Below are 13,849 nucleotides of genomic sequence, written 5' to 3' on the forward strand. Positions count from 1 at the left end.
TTTCTAGAGTGGGGGGGTATTTTGGTAGTGGCCTTTAAGCTGTAATGGGTTCCAGTCTCATGTCGCAAGCGAACCGAATTGGCTCCGACCGTTCTTGAGGCGGAAAAACACAAGAGATAGTGTCCCTGACTCTTGAGCCAATGGTTATAGGGCCTATTTTTCTTAAGCCTCATATGTGACTAAAGTAGGCGACTGTTACATAGTGTTTTTATGGCGCTCCTGGGTGTTTTTACGACATCATGACTACGGAGTCGAACCCACTTGACACAGCTCCGGGCTACATGCCCATTCTAGAGTACCGGTGGTACGGTTCAGCGGGAACGTGTAAACCTTCCGGTTGTACCGTGATAGCTTTTTAAGAAAACTCAAGAAAACTTCCTGGTACGCTCTCCGAACGAGGCTTAGCTAACCGAGTAAAGGGGGGCAACTAGGGGGACAAAAACACGAGCGAAAAAGGAAAACAAATAGGAACAAAAACTATAAAACGAAAAAAGACAGTGACTTTGATACCAAATTAGTTGGATCGAACCTTTGTATTAATTAAATAGTATACACATACTGTTTTACAAGACCGATCGTTTCGATCAATCTAGCAATTTTTCGATCAACTAGCAGTGACCTTGGTAGGGTGCCCGAGTGGGGGGCGTTGTTAAGGGTTTTTAGATAGATTGCGACCCAACCGGACCACTGGGAGACTTGACTGGAAAGGGTGACCAGTCGAGTGGGAAAGAGGTTCACAAGGATCGAAACGGACCACCAAGAGACTTGATTGGAAGAGGTGACCAGTCGAGTGGGAAAGTGGGTCTGCTGTCAAGGGCAGAACAGAGACAACCAGCACAGGGCCACCACAAGAGGACGCACAAGGGTGTTCTCAGGTCGGACAACGGGTATCGTTAGAATCCACATTACATTATAAGAAATAAGTGTAAAATTGGATAAGCGGAGTCCCATTGTTTTGAGGCAGTTTTTACTCAAGCAGACCTGGAAACAGGTCTACGGTTTTCTCAAGAGAGGTTTAGCACCCGGCGCTTAAGGGATTTTTCGGCTTAAGAGGGGGGCTAAACAGGGGGGAGGTTAGCAGGGGGACTGGTTAGGTTAGAGGTTGGCGGTTGTAAATTGTAAAAAGGGGGGAATTAGAGTAACTAGTTAATCGACATCGTTGATTTAGTTACATTAGCCATCAACACGCGTGGTAACAATAGGTGGACATCCAAAACTTATCTCGAGTTAAGATTGGTACGCTGGTTGGATCGGTAGGGGGGAACGGATATAGACAGTTTTCGTGACACCTCATAAGACAACTAGTGGGGGGAGGAAAACGCGTGGCAATTAGGTACCAGACATTTTTTTTGAAAGAAGGTTGACATTTGTCTCCTTTGAATTTTAGGTGGGTTGATTACTCTGTTTTGTTTTTTTTTTTTTTTTTTTTTTTTTTTCGGTATAAAATTTTATTTTTTCTATATACATTGTTGCGTTTTGGGGAAGATTGGCGATTGGTTTTTAATACAAACAGGTGATCACAAGATACCTGCACACAAGTTTTGGCTCCCAATTGCTGGGAACATTCAAAAAGAGGTAACTAAAAAAGGGGGGCCAGATTTGGCAACCAAGAGAGGGTTTTTGGGAAAATTTTCACTAGAGCTTGAGTGGTGGTACAAGGTACAGACAACCAAGAAGTCCCTACAACGAAGAAGAAAGAAATCCTATATCCAGACACTCAGTGACAAGTCTTGGGACAGTACCGAACTAGTCTAGGGACATTGCAGTCTGGGGACAGTCTTGGAGCAACACAGTCTTGGGACAGTGCAGCTTTGGGGCAGTCTTGGGCCAGAGCAGTCTTGGTACGAAACGGTCTTGGGACATTGGTCTTGGGACATTGGTCTTGGGCCATTGGTCTTGGGACGTTGGTCTTGGGACATTGGTCTTGGGACATTGGTCTTGGGACGTTGGTCTTGGGACATTGGTCTTGGGCCATTGGTCTTGGGACGTTGGTCTTGGGACATTGGTCTTGGGCCATTGGTCTTGGGACATTGGTCTTGGGACGTTGGTCTTGGGCCATTGGTCTTGGGACGTTGGTCTTGGGCCATTGGTCTTGGGACGTTAGTCTTGGGACATTAGTCTTGGGACATTGGTCTTGGGACGTTAGTCTTGGGCCATTGGTCTTGGGACGTTAGTCTTGGGACATTAGTCTTGGGACATTGGTCTTGGGACGTTAGTCTTGGGCCATTGGTCTTGGGACGTTAGTCTTGGGACGTTGGTCTTGGGACGTTAGTCTTGGGACATAGGTCTTGGGACGTTAGTCTTGGGACGTTAGTCTTGGGACGTTAGTCTTGGGCCATTGGTCTTGGGACGCTGGTCTTGGGACGCTGGTCTAAAGGTACCAACGAGAAGTACAGGGACAACGCTGAACGGTCTTGGGACGGTAAAGAGAAAGTCTTGGAACAGCATTAGGAAGGGGGTACTACAAAAGTAATAGGTTAGGTTGAAGCACCAAGTATAACAACACGTTCAACACGTTCCCTATCCTAACCTAACACGAAAGAGCTTACAAGAGTTCAAGAAAAATTGTTTTTAGCGAATTATTAATTTTTTTTCCTTGGAGTTTTTAAACCTTAGAATAGAATTTTTGTAGATAATAATATTGTAAATAATAACAATTGTAAATAATGAGGCGGAGCAGGGTACCGGTAGCTGAAAAAAGATCGACCGAAGCTAAGTATAATTCGTCGCTAAGCAAAGCAACACCAATGGGTCCGAAGATAACAAAGAAGAACTTTTCAGTTAACATGGTCAGCACAAGGAGTACAGCGGAGAACAGGGCGAAAGAGGGCACGGAAGGGGAGAGAGTAGAACCCACCATCGAGATTGATCTAGAGACACCCGATCAAAGTGTGGATGAAACAGGGAAGATGGCGACAGAGTCAACTCCAATGCCCAATACAGAGGAACCGAACCAGAAACCCATAGAGTTCTCACCGATAGATGACGCGGAAGATGCAATAGGCAACACCGAAGAAACGGTGAAAGAAGACTCTCAAGTAAAGAGGACATCTTTTACGGAAAAATTGGGAATAATGTTCGGAATAAAAACGAAAGAAAACGTGACTGAAGAGCCAAAAGCAGAAAGAGCACGAACATTTGGTACAGTGAGCACGAAAGCGACAGAAACCGGCCAGAATGAGGAACAAGCTAAAGCAGAGGCTATGGCCGAAGAGAAACCCACGGTTGACCATGAAGAGACTACCATTGAGCTGTGCGATTTGTTGGCGAAATTAAATCAGATCGACAAAAGACTTAAGAACAGTGAAGAAGACAGAGAGGTGATAAAAAAGGAGATAAGATACAACAAGCACGAGTATCTAGACAGTTATTTTAACCTAGCTAAAGCAACAGAGGAGAGACTCAAGGAAATGTCAGACAAGGTAGAGGCCACCAATGAAGAACGAGAAAAGAACATCAAAACAGACATGCAACAGTTGAAGAACCGATATGATGATGTTAACAGCCAATTAGGGAGCCTGGAAAGGAGAATGGACACAATGAGCAAGAGTCAAGCAGAGAGTTCGTGTGCAATACAGGCGAAGTTGGATGCAATCTTGAGAGGTTCTACACCACAAGAGAGACCGGCAGCGGATCGTACGCAAGGCACCAGAGTTGATTTTGTAGAACCACAAAGAAACAAACGGCAATCGACACCGTTGCCCATACCCAGGGATGCGATAAGCATAGCACCAACAGCTGCGAAAACAATAATGAAGAGTGGAACGTCGAACACGACGACTGGTCCGGGAGATTCAACAGCCAACAGCAACTCAGGACCGGATGCTATGACATGGGCCAGCACTTGGGAGATGATGAACAGGACTCTAGAGGCCTTCGCCACGAGGAACACTGACTCGAGCGACAGGAGAGAGGGAAAATCAAGAAAAACATTCAAGAAGCCAAAAGAATTCAAAGATGACTCCGATGGATGCATTGACACTTGGGTGGAAGTGATGAGACTACATCTAGAGCAAGATAACTTGAGTGACAAAAGACAAGCGTGCACAGCCATACTCAGCAATTTAGAAGGCACGGCATTAAAGTGTGTGGTTGCGAAGAAAGAAGAAGAACGCGACACCGCGGACAAAATCTTTGAAATACTGTTGAACAGATTCGGCTCAGGCATGAAGGGTCATCAAGCGATGATGCGATTTGAAAAAAGGAGACAGAGGGACGACGAGTCAATAGATCGGTTCCTAGATGACCTCGAGAGCTTGAGAAGGAGGAGTGACCCAGAGGAGTCGACTAACAGACGGAACTTTAGCATTGCCTCGAAGTTCATTGATGGGGTGAAAAGTGATGACTTAAGGACAATGTTAGCAACATACTACACGTTGTCGAAGGACAGCGCACCCACCCCAGAAGAAATGAGACAGAAATCAAGAGAATACATGCTGATGAAACCTAAGAAGTACTCATATTCTGAAAACAGGAACACGCAAGGGGGAAGCCAACCCCAGAGGTCATCATGGTACAAACCTAGAGATGATATGGATAAGCGCAGATCATGCGCGAACTGCGGGTCAGCGGATCATCATGTGGCTGACTGCACAACGTACAAACAAGGCATGAAGAGCCTAGGTTATGCACCGGATGAGGAGGACATGAGTCAGATGGAGGAACACGAGTACTATAATGGCTTAATCATCAAGATAGGCGCCAGATGTTTTTTCTGTAACCAGGAGGGGCACTTCAGAATGGATTGTCCCTTGTTCTGGGAAGCGGTCAAGGACCAGAATCACCCCAAACATAAGTTGGCATTAGCGGCGGTGCAGAATCAGCGGAACAGGCAAAACGAGTTCGAATCTAGGAACTTAGGGGCACCAAAAACCGAATTGCCGACGAAGACAGTGAAAGCTGTAACACATGTTAGCGGTGCGTTAGAGTCCGCGGCCGGGAGCTCTCTAGAGATAAATTATGAGAGAGCGGCGACGGAAGCAATTGCCAAAGTGAAACAAGATCTGGCTGCGAAAGAAATAGAGCAACGACTAAAGTTGGAGATCGAGAGACAGAATTTTAACGAAGCATTAACCGGAACGAACGTAGTACCAGAGGCTAGAACGGGCTCAACAAAGAACGGGAATTGTAACACCGTGAAAATGGTGACAGGTAAACCCTTTGGAATATCGAAAATCGGAGCAAGAATAATGTCGATAATCACAGTGGGCGGCCACGAGGTGACTAGAAACTTGAGCGAGCCGAGCGACCAGACGTTAATGCACATTGACGTGTATGCAGACTACTTGAGTGGAATAAGTCCACGAACTACTTCTAGAGCGCTCAGGGCACTACTCACGAGAGGGGGCAGCAAGTCGGTACGTGTTGATAACAGATACACTGAAGCTTACGGTCCACACGAGGTTATGCTAAACATAGATGGAATCAACATCTATACCAAGACGATGATAACATGCGACGAAGACCTGATTGGACAAATCTATGTAGGGAAGGAGGAATTGAAAGTAAGATCGATTGGACACTGTGCTATGCTTGAAGAAGATGCAATGCACATCGGAACGGAAGCAGACGTGACAGGGCACGTGTTGGACATAAGTGGAAAGAAGACTCAGTTACGTGGGTTACTTGACACGGGAGCGGTCTTGAGTGTCATACCAATTGAGACTTGGGAGCGAATGGGCTTCAACAAAGATGATTTGATAGACTCGAGAATACGGCTGTCAGCTGCGAACAAAGGGGCCCTTCGGGTGCTAGGCAGGACGCCGATAATAGCCCTCAATTTGGGAGAACGTAACCTGTGGATGAGCTTCATCGTGGTAGAAAACCTGGATGAATCTGACCAATTCATTTTGGGCAGAGACTTCATCAGGAATTTCGACGTAACGATTGATCTAAATAATGCAATGTTCAGGATACGGAACCCGGATAGGAGGTACGCAATCAAACCGGTAAATTTGATAATGGCAAATGAAAACAAAGCACCGGTATTCTTGAGTAGGAGAGTGAGGCTAAAAGCTAATGAAGCAGCAATCGTGAGCTTGAGGATGAAAAACTACAATGAACTAAGTGACAATAAGCAAGTATGTATAGTTCCAAACCCTAATAGTCAAAGTGCTGCTGTTTTAGGAAGATCATTTTCGATAACGAAGAGTGGTCTCTGCGTCAGTGTCTTGTTGAATACCCTTGACATACCGATCACGATACAGAGAGGGAGGAAACTGGGATATGCTTTGCCGGTTAAAACTCGATATGAAACGATTGAGAACTTAAAACAAAATGAAGTTGTTGATTGTCCCAATCACAGGGATAAAATTTGTATCTTGAGACGATTGCAAAAAATTAAATATTCTTCAGGCCTAATTAAATCACTTAAGTCAGAAACGGACGATGGGCTGTCGAGCTGTTCAAACTTTCCAGAGCGACCCACACTAGATGAGATGCAGACAGATAAACCGGTTCTGCCGGAGATTGAACATTTGAGGGGCAAACTGAAAGATGAACAGCTCGAAGCCATCAAAGACGTACTAGAGCGGAACGAAGAAGTTTTCTCGAGGCATAAGGCGGATATCGGGTGTTGTAATTTTGTGGAGCATGAAATAGAACTTGAGGAAAACGCGGTACCGCACAGGGAGGGGGCGAGGCGTATGACCCCACACAAATCGGACGCGTGTAGAAAAGAAATCGAGACGTTACTAGAGTATGACATGATAGAACCATCCAAGTCACCGTGGGCGTGTGGAGTAGTGATGGCCAAAAAGAAAGGCGACCAGTTGAGGTTCTGTTGTGACTTTCGATACCTGAACTCCGTCACGGTGAAGGATGCCTATCCCATACCTAGAATTGATGAAAGCCTCTCGAAGTTAGGTGATGCAAAATTTTTTACGACTCTTGATTTAGGCTCGGCTTTTTGGCAGGTACCATTAAGGAAACAAGACAGGGACAAGACAGGGTTCGCCTGCGAGTTAGGTCTGTTTCAATGGAAACGGATGCCGTTTGGACTCTGCAATGCCACAGCCACGTTTCAACGGCTGATGGCACACGCGCTGATAGGCGTGACGAAGAAGTACGGCAACCTGGTAATGTGCTACGTGGACGACGTGGTAATAGCAACGCCAACACTAGAAGACCACATTGAGAGACTTGATGAGGTGTTCGCGTGCATGAAAAGATCGGGGCTGAAGTGCAAACCATCAAAGTGTGAAATACTCAAGGACTCAATAAAATATTTGGGCAGGATGGTAGACAAGCACGGCATCAGACCTGACCCAGACGCCGTGGAAGCAGTCCTAACCTGGAAATCACCGAAGACAGAGCACCAGTTGATGAGCTTCCTGGGCTTCGCTAACTATTACAGGGAGTTCATCAAAGGCTACGCGGACAAGGTATACCCGATGCAACAATTAATGAGACACAAGGGCAAGAAGTTCACGTGGAACAACGCAGCAGAAGAGTCATTCCAGAGAATAAAGAAAGAGCTATGTGAGGCACCAGTACTGGGTATGCCGACTGAGAAGGGGATGTACGTGCTGGACACAGATGCGTCGGTAGTCGCGATTTCTGGGGTTCTCCATCAAGAACAAGAATGGAATGGGAAGACAGTCTTGAGACCAATAGCATACGGGAGCAAAGTCCTAAGTGACACAGAAATGAAGTACGGAGCACCGAAAGCAGAGATGTTCGCAGTGGTCACCTTTGTCGAGAAATACAGAGCGTACCTAGGCAGTGAACCTTTCAAACTGCGAGTAGATAACCGAGCATTAAGCTGGCTGAAAACGTACTCAATGGACCAGAGCTACATTGGGAGATGGATAGTTCGCTTGGACGGATACAACATGATAATTGAACATAGAACGCGAGACAAACATCAAAATGCCGACAGCTTGAGCAAGAAGACGGAGTTCTACGAGAGACAAGAACAAAGAGAGGCGGACAGACCTGAGATCAAAGATGGTTTCTCCTTTATGGACAAAGAAACATACGACAGTCTTCCACTCACGAGATGGCTGGACAAATCAGGTAAACCGATTGAAGATCATCCCGAATTGCCAAAAGAGTCTCTTGAAAAGACCATCTTGAAGAAAAGCAGAGGGATTCCGGTAGGAATAATGCTCAAGTCCAAAATCGTGAGGGAAACACTCAAGGCAAAAGGTCACGATCTCACCCAGGTAGAGGAGGGAACGGTCCAAATAGATGAAGACTTAATGAGGTTGCTTGAGGAACTATCGGATGACAAACCCGTGATCCAAGGGAAAAGTCAGGAGGCACCGGAACTAACCATACTTCGGAGAGAAAAAACAGTGAACAATACTGACGTCTCAAAAGGAATCACCACTGATAGCAAGGAAGTTGTGCGATCACTAGTTGAGAAAATCCCCGAAAAAATTCTGGAGCAAACAAAAGTCAGGGATAAGAAAGTGACATTCAGAGAAGAAATTGAACACCTGGGATTAGATCAAGAGTCCGGGGAGTGGTCCAGATTCATGAAAGAAGACGAAACCGGAGAAGGAAAATTGTCCGGGGAGCGTAAAGAATGGGATGAAGACTCGGACGAGAGCAGTGAGGATCAAGACAGTCTATGCATGATACTGGCGGAAGAGAAGATGAGACAGCACGACAGGGAATTACAGACAGATCCATCTTCAGGAACGTACAATCTGGAAATGCAAGAGGTACGAGGTGGAACAGAGCTCGAGAAAATAGCAGTTTCAAGAAAGCCTCTTAGGGAACTATCGTGCAACTCAAACGTCAGAACGAATCTGGTACCAGAGGACGACATGAAGATCATGAAAAGGATAATATGTGTGAAACTGAGCGATGACATCCACAATCCTGGTGAGATGAATGGACAGATCATGGCGTTAAAGGAGCACGTTAAGGCGAGATATAGACTGTCTGACCTAATAAGGGCCCAGAAGAATGACAAAATGACAAGTAACCTCTCCAAATGGATCCATTCTGGAGTCAAGGAGAAGGGGGAACTTGAGGAAGACAGCTACAAGATCTTGAGCCAGTTCTACAAAGAAAAGAGAGACTTACTTTACCACACAGCGGAAGGGGTGGTAGCGTGCAAGAGAAGAGATGAGGAAAAGATATTACACAAACACAACCTCATCATACTACCACAACTGTACCAAACGGAAGTGCTCTTCAGATCACACGACCAAATGGGCCATTAGGGGATAGATAAAGTACAACAAAGGATACTTCACAGGTTTGACTGGCCGGGAATGAGAAAAGCTTGCGAGAGATGGGTGAATGCCTGCCTAGCATGCCTTCAAGTAAAAGACCCAAGGAAGATGAAGTTTCCCCTCAAGTCTGTCGAGAGTTCGGAATTCAATGAAGTGGTGCAGATAGACCATCAGAAAATCTGCATGACGGAATCGGGTTATAACCAAATACTAGTTATAATAGATCACTTCACCAAGTTGGCGGAAGCAGTTCCGTGCCAGACAGCCTCAGCAGAGGAAACATGTGATCACCTGATAACGCATTGGATATCGCGGTATGGTTGCCCAATGACTTTCCAGTCAGACAACGGCAAGGCTTTTGTGGGGGACTTAACAAAAGAATTGATGAAGAGGTCACACATTGCTCAAGCACACTCGACGACCTATCATCCACAGACCAATGGGTTGGTAGAAAGACAGAACAGGACACTAGTCAACATGCTCAGGGTGTACTGCTCAAGGTACATGACGGACTGGGACAAATACCTGCCACAGGTAGTAGGAGCCTACAATAGTACCCAGCACTCTACAACGGGTATCAGCCCTTTCATGATGTTGACGGGCAGGGAAAGGGCAATGCCTCTGACATTCTTCTATCCGGAGTACGAGGGGAAGAGGACGTCGCCTCAAGCATACGTGAAGGAAGCGATCAAAAGACAACAAGAGCTGAACGAGCTATGTCGGAGAAACACGGCACAAGCGCAAACGAGGCAACGCAAGAAATATGACGAAAAGATACTGAGAGCAAAGCCATACGAAGTGGGCCAATACGTGTGGGTCTTTCAAAACGTCATACCGCCCAAGGGAACAAAGAAACTACTCAAGAAATGGAGAGGACCGTTCATGATTACGGAAGTACATCAACAAGGAAGGTTCTATCGCTTGAGTACAGGGCGAGCAGCACATTACGAAAATCTGAAACCTCACGTTCCGTCCCCGGAGGATTGGTGCCTGCCGAAAGACATGGAGGGTCTTGACTACCTGGTGGTGGAACCAGCGTGCGAAGTGAATGAGAAAGGCACCAGAGAGAAAAATGATGGTAATGAGAACTTGAGTTTGGACGACAACGAAAAGATAGAAGTGGAGTCGGATGCAGGTTCATTTGTAGAAGAAGACTGGAACGACCCAGAGCAAAACGAGGTACCGAAGTGGATGGAACCGGATCGACCAACACCACCGGAAACCAGGACGGGCAATCGTAAACGCACAGGCATGAGGTACAATAGGTACGGGGATGACTTCTTGATCGATAAGATACAGCCAGAAAAGTTAAGCGAGGAACTACTAGGCGTAGGCGAACTGGAAGCTGGAGAGGAATGGCAGGTCATTGACGATGGTGGACATTATCCGCAGGATGATTACTCGACGCCAGAAGTGGAGACGGATCTCGAGCAGGGTGAAATAGAAAGGAGGGAGAATACGAACTTGAGGATTCTAGAGTGGATGCGTGATGTCAAAGACGAGGGTCACGAAGGACAAAGCATGCAGCAAGTCGATGTATCAGCAGCAAAGTACATGAAGACAGCGGAGCCTCTTTTCGGATGGACAGCAACAGACAGGCCACTGGACATCCCTAAAGACAATTCAGACCCGACTACATCGACGGGGACGTCGATAAATATTTTTGTCCGGGGAGTGGGGGTAGGACTTACCCACACCGAAAATTCGATGATAAAGAAGCTCAAGGAAGTGAGGGAAACAAGCGGATTGGAACTGGAGGAAGAAGAACCAGAGCCTACCATAGGAAGGAATTTCAAAACGAAATTCGAAATACCCAATGAATACTCAGAGAACATCATGATAACGGATAGCGACTTCATCCTGTCAAACAGGACCAGCGCGATCTGCATCACGGCGGACATGAGTTTCAAATCAAGATTGGAGGCTGACTTCAAAAGAGAATACCAGAACGTAGAGTTTCTGTTCAGACAGAGGCCAGGATTGGGAGGCATGGCGGCGCTTCCACCGTCAGTGGCACAAGTCCCGGGCAAATACCTCTGCTTCCTAGTAACGAGAGTCAACGACAGGAACACAATTGATCCCGAACACGTGATATTGGCTCTGACAAGACTACGCGACTTCATGATTGAAAGAGGAATATTGGAGGTCTCGGTGCCGGTGTACGACCCAAACAGGGGCAAACTGAGCTCGAGGGAATTGTACGCCATTCTTCATGTGGTCTTTGCAGAAACGGAGATAGTGGTGCATCTTCACAAGAAGTACTACTTGAGCATCGCCTGAGTCAGGTACACGGGAGCGTCGAGTCGGGTGTGAGGGAAGAATCTTGAGCTAGGTATTGGGGTACGAAACAGGTAAGGGATCTCATGGGTGATTGGCATGACAATTATCATTTTAAATGAATGATGGTGCTAAAACATAAAATGTGTCTGCATGTTTTTTAGAAAATTCAAATTGAATCATTTTAGTAGGGTGAAAAGGGGAGGGTTTTTAATCATAAAAGTAATGGGGCTTTCTGGTTAGGAACACAGCTCGTCGGTCTAAATATCGGGTGTTATTTTCAGATTGATTTGTTGATCTCAAATTGACTACTCATCTGTATTTAATCAAAAGAAGAGAACGACATCTCAAGAAAACTCAAGTTGCTCAGGTAAAACTCAAGTTGCTCAGGTAAAACTCAAGTTGCTCAGGTAAAACTCAAGTTGCTCAGGTAAAACTCAAGTACTAATACTCAAAGAGTCAATCGAAGTCACAGAAATGGCCGATCGATACTGGAAGTCCATGCCATCGGCTCTGAAAAAGCCCACACTTGACGAACTGTACAGACGGCTGAGAGATCTGGATTACACTCAAGTGAACGAGAGAATGGCAGTGATGCTGAACGCCATCCTACAATTGGAGGATGAGGGCGAGTGTCGAGAGTCTGCGACGGAGGCGGTCTTGATGGTAGGCTACACCACTGAAGGGGTGTCCGATCAAGCACAGACCAGATGGCTGTCCTGGAACGTGGATGGAGCGATAAGGGGGTTCGATTTGGCGAGGAACCCTGGTCTAAACAACAACACAGAGTATGGCGCGGGGGAATTCCCACTGCCGGCCAGACCATCAGTCAGGCCCGCGAGCCAGAGTACGAGTAAAGTACCGTCGATGTCACGGGCACAGCAGACGGGGGAGGCTTATCCGGACGTCAGTGCCATGAAAAAAGAACTCGAGAGAACCCAGCGGGAGAAGAATAAGGCGAACCTCGACCGGGATCAAGCGGTGCTCGAGAGGGATCAAGCGCGGAGAGAATTGGACATAATGAAGGCGGAACGGCTGCAGGCAGAAAGGGTGCGGGAGAATGCCGCGAATTGTGAGCAGCTGAAGCAGGCTCTCGAGAGAGACCAAGCAAAACTTGAGAGGATCCAGCAACAACAGCGCGAGCTCGATATGCAAAAAGGGGCTAGGCCCAAAGAGCGGGTAGTGACTGTCTCAAGGCCAGAGTCACGCATGGAGGTGGACGAAGCTCCTAGGTCAAAGGGACGATTCAACCTCGATCGTGCGGCGCAAGAACATATGAATGAGGGGCTGGAGGTATGGATACCACCCGAATCAACGTCCTCCCTGCGTGGAATGGAGACTCAAGTAATACGACCATTGATGGACGTCGCGCTGCCTGGATACACACCGAGTTCGACCCCAGGTAGTAGTGGCGGCTCGTCACGGCTGAAAGAGTTGCAGGAGAGGTTACAGCTGAGGAATCGCGAGAGTCCGGTAAGAGTGGATTTACCCTCGACTTGGGGGGAACAGCCTGTCAGGAGTGTGATGATCTCGAGCTACAAGAAGAATACGGATGGGAGATATCGCAAGCACAATCGTATAGACTGGAATCCGGCGCAGAGAGAGAGAAGAGATTGCTTCCACGATGCGACTTGGGTGGAGTACTTCACGTATCCTCGAGTGCCTGAAGGCTCGGTTCACTTGATCATTGGAGACAGCTTGCTGCGGGTGCTGACCCGGATCCAATCCCATTGGCAAACGGGAATCTTGAGCTTCGCCGGAGCCGCAACGCCGCAGATGTTAGCGACTCTTGAGATGCTAGGGATGGTGAGCGTGTACACAGTCACCCTGATGGTCGGGACGAATGATGTGTCAAGGGGGGAAGCGAGGAAGGTGACAAGGCTGCATGAAAAGATGAGCTGCATTCTCGAGGAGATACGGATCCAAATGGACCCGTCCATTCTCACGGTGTGTACTGTTCCCTACAACATGGGAGCGGATCAACATGCGGTAGAGATGAATACGAAAGTGCGCAGCCTGAACGAAACAATCAGGAAGATTCATCAGAGGAGTGTCCTTCCCCTTAGGCTACTGGACGTGGCTGAGCAAATGGAATTAACCTCTTTCCCTGACAATGCATCTGCGGATGGCATTCACTTTGACAGGCCCAGAGGGGTGGAATGGTTGAACGACGTCTTTCAAAAGCATATATGCGCGCTAGAGACGGATTTGCTGGAAACAGCACAGGTCACGTTCGGGCCACCCCCAAACCCACCCTTCTTCAACCCGAGATCTTTGTCGAGTCGCTTGGGCGAGAGGGCCGATTCTAGAGATAGTGAGAGGAATAGCCGGGCCAAGTTGCCGAGCACCACGCCCATGGAAGCTGATGAAGTGACATCAGCAAC

Source organism: Symsagittifera roscoffensis, chromosome 3 (assembly GCF_963678635.1).
Source record: "Symsagittifera roscoffensis chromosome 3, txSymRosc1.1, whole genome shotgun sequence".
Taxonomy (NCBI): Eukaryota; Metazoa; Xenacoelomorpha; order Acoela; family Convolutidae; genus Symsagittifera; species Symsagittifera roscoffensis.